Raw genomic sequence first — 6000 nt, 5'->3', positions numbered from 1 at the left:
GATCGATCCACCTGGAAAAGTTTGGAAGACGGGGTTGTAAACTTAACCTTTCAGTTCAACCTAAGAGTATCCTTTCATCGTCACTCCACCATGACTCTTTGACTTTTGCCATTGATGCGAACTTTCTCAGCGAGACTTCCCAACCTAGGGATTCTTCCACTGGTTGGGATTAACAGCAAGGGCTTCCAGCAAAAGGTCGTTGGAAGACTACAACTCCCGGCAGCCTTTGTAGCAGGGAAGCGGAGGGGCGTGCGCAGGCGCGAGGGCCGGCCCCCACGCGCAGACGCACTGTGAACGCCGGCTGAGCTGGGTCTCGCTGCTGGTGCGCGGCGGCGGAGAGCGAGGCCTGGTGAGCACCGCGGAGGTGCGAGTCGACTCTTTGAAGCTGTGTGCGCACTAGGTACGGCGGGCCGGCGAGGGAGCAAGCGGCTCACCCCAACAGTGGCACCGGGATTGGTTGCCGTTAGCCTGGTGAGTGCGGGGGTGCCCCCGTGGTCCCGGCCCCTCCCCCTCCCGCCGGCGGATCCGGCTGTTCTGCGGGACCCTGGAGAGGTCCCGGGGCGAGGGCGAGGGCGAGGGCGGGCGCCGGCCGTGCTCGAGCTCGGTTTCCTGGGCCCAGGCGCTCGCTCCGCGTGTGTGCGTCACGGGCCCGGCTGTCCTAACGGCCGCGCGACCGGTGGAGGGGAGGGTGGGGGTGGGGAGCATGCTGTGATCGCCATAGGGGACGCCGGTTGAGGCGGGGCGGGGCCGCGGCGGGGCTCGAAGCGGCGCCGTGGACTGCGGGGCGCCGAGGCAGCCGGGCGGAGAGGAGACGAGCGCAGGCTTCGCCGCGGCCCGGCGCGAACGGGCGGGGGTGGACTGCGCGGAGCGTTGTGACAGTGGCTGGGAGGAGCGACGAGGATGGGGGCCTGCCACAGCCGAAGCTAGGCGGGAAGGCACGGTCCGGGATTCCGAAGTTACTGCCCGAGCGGGAGCCGGTGGTTTGGAGGGAGGTGCCGGGGGGTGGAGTACTTGGGTGGAGACGGACGACCGCAGTTTACCGATGTCATAACAGCATGGGCCTGAAGCGGCTGACAGGGGTGTGGTAATTATAGGAATGACAGAACTTCGTCTGCACACAGTGTGTATGTAAGTGGTGATTCGAGGGAAACAGCGAAGTATTACGCCCAAAATGGGAGGAGGAAACTGAAGGATGACTGGAGTCAGGGGAGTCGTCCTGAAGGAATGTTTTAGGTTTGAATGGAAGTATTTAATGTTCCACTTTTCAGTGGAAGATTTCACAATAATCGATTATTAAGGTTTAAATTCAGAATAAACAATTTTGAAGCATTTTTCTAAAACATACTATTATATAATATTACTAACTTTTTCAATCCTTTATTCCTTCAGTAAAACAGTTTCTTCAAAATCCCTATTTCTTAGCAGTAGATGAGTGATTTTTTTCCCTCTTGTTGCTTCAAGTATCATTCTCTACATTGTTTTTTCTTTAACTTGTTCTTGCATTTATGGTATTTTGAAAATAATTCACAAGTTGTCCCCCCTCCATTTTAAAAATTGAAGAGATGAAATTTTAACTTTTCAAAGGGAAGTGAAAGTGGTGGTGTTTTTACTGTAATAAGTATTCTTAGAAGGGACTGTGTTATGTGTAATTAGAGGGGGTACCTTAGCCTATCCTGTGCCCTCCTGCAGTCCAGGAGCCCTCAGGGGATGTCTGACTGACAGCTTAGGCCCGCTTCCTGTGGGGAGCGGACCTAAGCTGGCAGTCAGACATCCTTAGTGCTGCCATGGAGACTGCTGCTGTGCTCACCAGGGGCCCACTGACCACCAGGGGGCAGCTCCTGCCTTGAACATCTGCCCCCCTGGTGGGCAGTAGGCTTCATAGCGACATGGGTCCACCGGTTGGTCAATTTGCATATTAGCCTTTTATTACATAGGAAGATTACCTATTTAAGATTGAGGACATGAGCGAAAGTAAAGGAATTAATGGTTATTGAAGTCCTTTTAAGATATTGTGCTAAATACTTTATGTATATTAAAACACTTAATGCTTACAGTAACTGAAGTATATAGTAATTTTTCCTATTCTACAGATGACAGTTTTGAAGGTCAGGGAAGTTAAGTAACTTAGGTAAGGTCATCCAGCTCCTGTTGGACCCAGCTTTAGAACCCAAAGTTACTGCTATTTTATGAATTATTATTTTTTCATACTTACTGGTTGGGTTTTCTTCGATCCATTCATTCAATGAATACTTATGGAGTGCTCATGTGCCCCAAGGCTGGGGATATAGACATGATTAGGACACTGTTTCTGTCCTCATGGAATTCATAGTGTATTGGGGAAGACTAACAAATATTGAACATAAATACTACATGACATTTTATCTGTCGTAATTGAGCAGAAACTGTAAAGTATTCTACAAATAGCAAAGAAAGTTCAAATAGAATCAAACAATATAATCCTTGAGTTTACAGTCTAGTAGGGAAACAAAACACATGTTTATAAAAACTTAGAATAAGCTAAATGATAGAAATAAATGCCTCACCTGAAGTCAATATACTTGCATTATGTTAGTTTAGGTCTGTAGATAAGTTTCTTCACAGAACTATGGTTTAATATTATGCACCTAGACGTTTATCCAGAATTGGTACATAAGAAAAAGCAACATGAAAGAAATCTTCATTGCTATCCAAGACATTATTTCTAATTTATTTATCAATTTTTATAAAGTAGCGACCTTAGAGAAAATTAAAAAAACACACAGTGATAGGCCTTTTTCTTCTCTATTTTTGCCCTCCTCCGCGCCCCCCCCCCCTTTTTTTAAAGAACTGCTTTTATTAGATCATTTGTGTTTTGTAAGCCATCCTGTTTCACTTTGCACTTTGGCTGTCAGGAGGCTTAGAATAGGACTAATTTTCCTTCGTTTCAACTATGTTATAAATTATACAAGATAGTCTGGAATTGCTCTCAATTGACTCCTGGACTATTTTCTTTCTTCCTTGTTGCTCTCGATTTTGTTTTGTGTCTTCCCCTTTCATTTGAAAGTAGAGATTATATCTTTTAATTTACAGTGTTTTAGCATAGTGTTTGTTGAGTTGATGATAAAGTCTTGATACTTTCTGATGTTTGTGTTTTTATAAATGTCAGATTTATTTTAGAAGTATGTATGAATATTTTGTAGAACATAAAATTAAGACTTTGGCCATGCAAATAAAGATGATTGAACCTACTGATAAAGATAATTCTCTATTACTCTCTTTGTTTTAAGATCTCTGTACCTTACCAGTTACTATGAATTCAGCCATAATGGAGAAAACATTGGAAATGGTAAACAATTTAATTAGCTGATTGGGGTTGATTTCACTCTATTCTTGCTTGCTGTAAGCAGGAGGTAGCCCCAGGCCAAAAAGGGGTCAGATAGGGCCTACACTAGGAAATTTTGAGGCCCTGCAGGGAAAGAGCAGGGATGAAGACAGATGAAACAGTACAGTATTTTGTTTTGTTTTGTTTAAAGATTTTCCAACTCAACAAAAACAGATCTAAGTGATAAAATGGTTCTGACCTAGTGTAGTAGAATTGGGACAGTTCTTGAAAGCAGGCAATAATCCAGAATGTGGATAATGGGGATAATCTCCCCAACATAACAAGAAGAATACTGCCCTTCATATACAAAGATAAGTCTGCTTACTCATCATCATTGATTTTTCCAGTGTGAGGAGGGATATGTGCTGAGTTGTCCATGAGTCTCTATACTCTGTGACCTGCAAAGCAGTTTGGGGTCAAAATGTGGGTTTGTAGCTAGGGAACAGAGAGACAAGCAGAAAGTTTTAGCATCTATTGATGGGTCAAGCACTACATCAGGTGCTCTGACTTAATTATCCTTGCAAAACCACTTTGAAGAGGTGGTTATCTGTATAGGGTATTTAGGTAACTTGTCCTACTTCACAGAGTAAGTGGTGGAGCGTGGATTCAAACGCAGGGTTATTTGGACTATGTTCACACCAATCATTAAAGCTTGATTTTGTTTTGGTTTGCAGTTCAGTGTCTCCATCAGAACAAACTAGACATAGTTTGTTTAGCATCTTGAAGTAATGTTGTGAAGATTTAATTTACTAAAAGGTGAAAGCTGTTCCTGTTCCCTGCTTTATTGTTATTAACTTAGAGTAATATCTGAAAACAACTGTCCCTTTCCCCAGCTTCTGCACATTAAAGGCTAACATTTTCTTTCTTTTAGCTGTTTCCTCTTTCATATTTATAAATAACTTGGTTCTATTGCTATTTCTCGATATAGCAGTTTTGGACATTATTTATTAACTTTTTTCCATATCTCCACACTGCCTCTCCCATCTTCCCAATATAATTACCACAGATATTAAGTAAATGTTCAGTGTGTTTACAGTATTACAATTTTCAATATTCAGAGCTGAATCATGTAGTGTATTATGTCATTTATTCATTTAATCAATTTTTGTTTTTTCTAGGAGTTATTATCCACCCCTTCATTTCCTGAGACAGTTGTCCTGTAATCCTCTGCAGTGGTCGGCAAACTCATTAGTCAACAGAGCCAAATATCAACAGTACAACGGTTGAAATTTCTTTTGAGAGCCAAATTTTTTAAACTTAAACTTATTCTAATGCCACTTCTTCAAAATAGACTCGCCCAGGCCATGGTATTTTGTGGAAGAGCCACACTCAAGGGGCCAAAGAGCCGCATGTGGCTCGTGAGCTGCAGTTTGCCGACCACGGTTCTATCCTTTCAATGCAGCCTGGATGGCTACTTTCTAGCCTACTTCCTAGTTGTTATCCTGGAATTTATCTTTATGTCATCCTTAAAATTCTCTTTGACCCTCTTCTTTATTTCTATATTTTCTTAGCTTCCTGAGAAAGAATACCTGGGAAGTAAAGTAAAAACTTTCTGAGAGCTTGCATGATTGAAAAAAATCATTATCCTATCAAAGCATTTTATCAGTAATTTGGGTATAAAATTTTAGGCTTAGAAATTTTGTAAGAGCTCTATTGTTTTATACATTCTAGTGTTGCAGTTGAAGTCCAAAGCTATTCTGATTCTTCTTTTTTATATGACATTCCTCCAGTCTCTAGAAGCTTTTAGGATATTATTATTATTTTTTAAATATATTTTATTGGTTTTTTATAGAGAGGAAGGGAGAGGGATAGAGAGTCAGAAACATTGATGAGAGAGAAACATCCATCAGCTGCCTCCTGCACACCTCCCACTGGGGATGTGCCCGCAACCCAGGTACATGCCCTTGACCGGACTCGAACCTGCGACCTTTCAAGCCGATGCTCTATCCACTGAGCCAAACTGGTTAGGGCTAGGATATTATTTTTAACCCCTGAATTCCATAATGATATGTCTAGATGTGGGCCTTTTTTCATTTAAGGGCATTCTAGGGAGCCTTACAAGCTGGGAATTCATGTCTGTTCTGAGAAATTTTCTGTTATAGTTGACTTTTGGCAAAATAAGTTTTACAATTAATCTCAGTTCTTTTTTTTTTTTAATATATTTTATTGATATTTTACAGAGAGGAAGGGAGAGGGATAGAGAGCTAGAAACATTGATGAGAGAGAAGCATCGATCAGCTGTCTCCTACACACCTCCCACTGGGGATGTGCCCGCAACCAAGGTACATGCCCCTGACCAGAATCGAACCCGGGACCCTTCAGTCCGCAGGCCGACGCTCTATCCACTGAGCCAAACCGGTTTCGGCATCTCAGTTCTTGATATCTATCAACAGGCCATACAAGCTTCTTTAAATTTTTATTTTACATTTTTGAGCCCTATTTTCTTTTTTTTTTTTTTAATATATTTTATTGATTTTCCACAGAGAGGAAGGGAGAGGGATAGAGAGTCAGAAACATCGATGAAAGAGAAACATCGATCAGCTGCCTCCTGCACATCCAGTAGGGATGTGCCTGCAAACAAGGCACATGCCCCCGACCAGAATCGAACCTGGGACCCCTGAGTCCGCAGGCCGACGCTC

General features: G+C 43.0%; 1 protein-coding gene across 1 annotated transcript in view; it reads left to right on the top strand.

Annotated features, from left to right (window-relative positions):
- The first annotated feature begins 255 nt into the window (after positions 1 to 255).
- The window catches only part of KPNA1 (karyopherin subunit alpha 1), a 78635-nt gene continuing 72890 nt past the window's right edge, over positions 256 to 6000 (top strand). The window contains exon 1 of the mRNA XM_080654947.1: positions 256 to 471. The gene's annotated coding sequence lies outside the window, so the exon portion shown is untranslated. The remainder of the gene's footprint in view (positions 472 to 6000) is intronic.

The sequence above is a fragment of the Plecotus auritus genome (assembly GCF_963455305.1).
Source record: "Plecotus auritus genome assembly, chromosome: 2".
Lineage (NCBI taxonomy): Eukaryota > Metazoa > Chordata > Mammalia > Chiroptera > Vespertilionidae > Plecotus > Plecotus auritus.
Note: the sequence above shows the minus strand (reverse complement) of the source record. Positions and strands in the feature narration are given on the sequence as shown.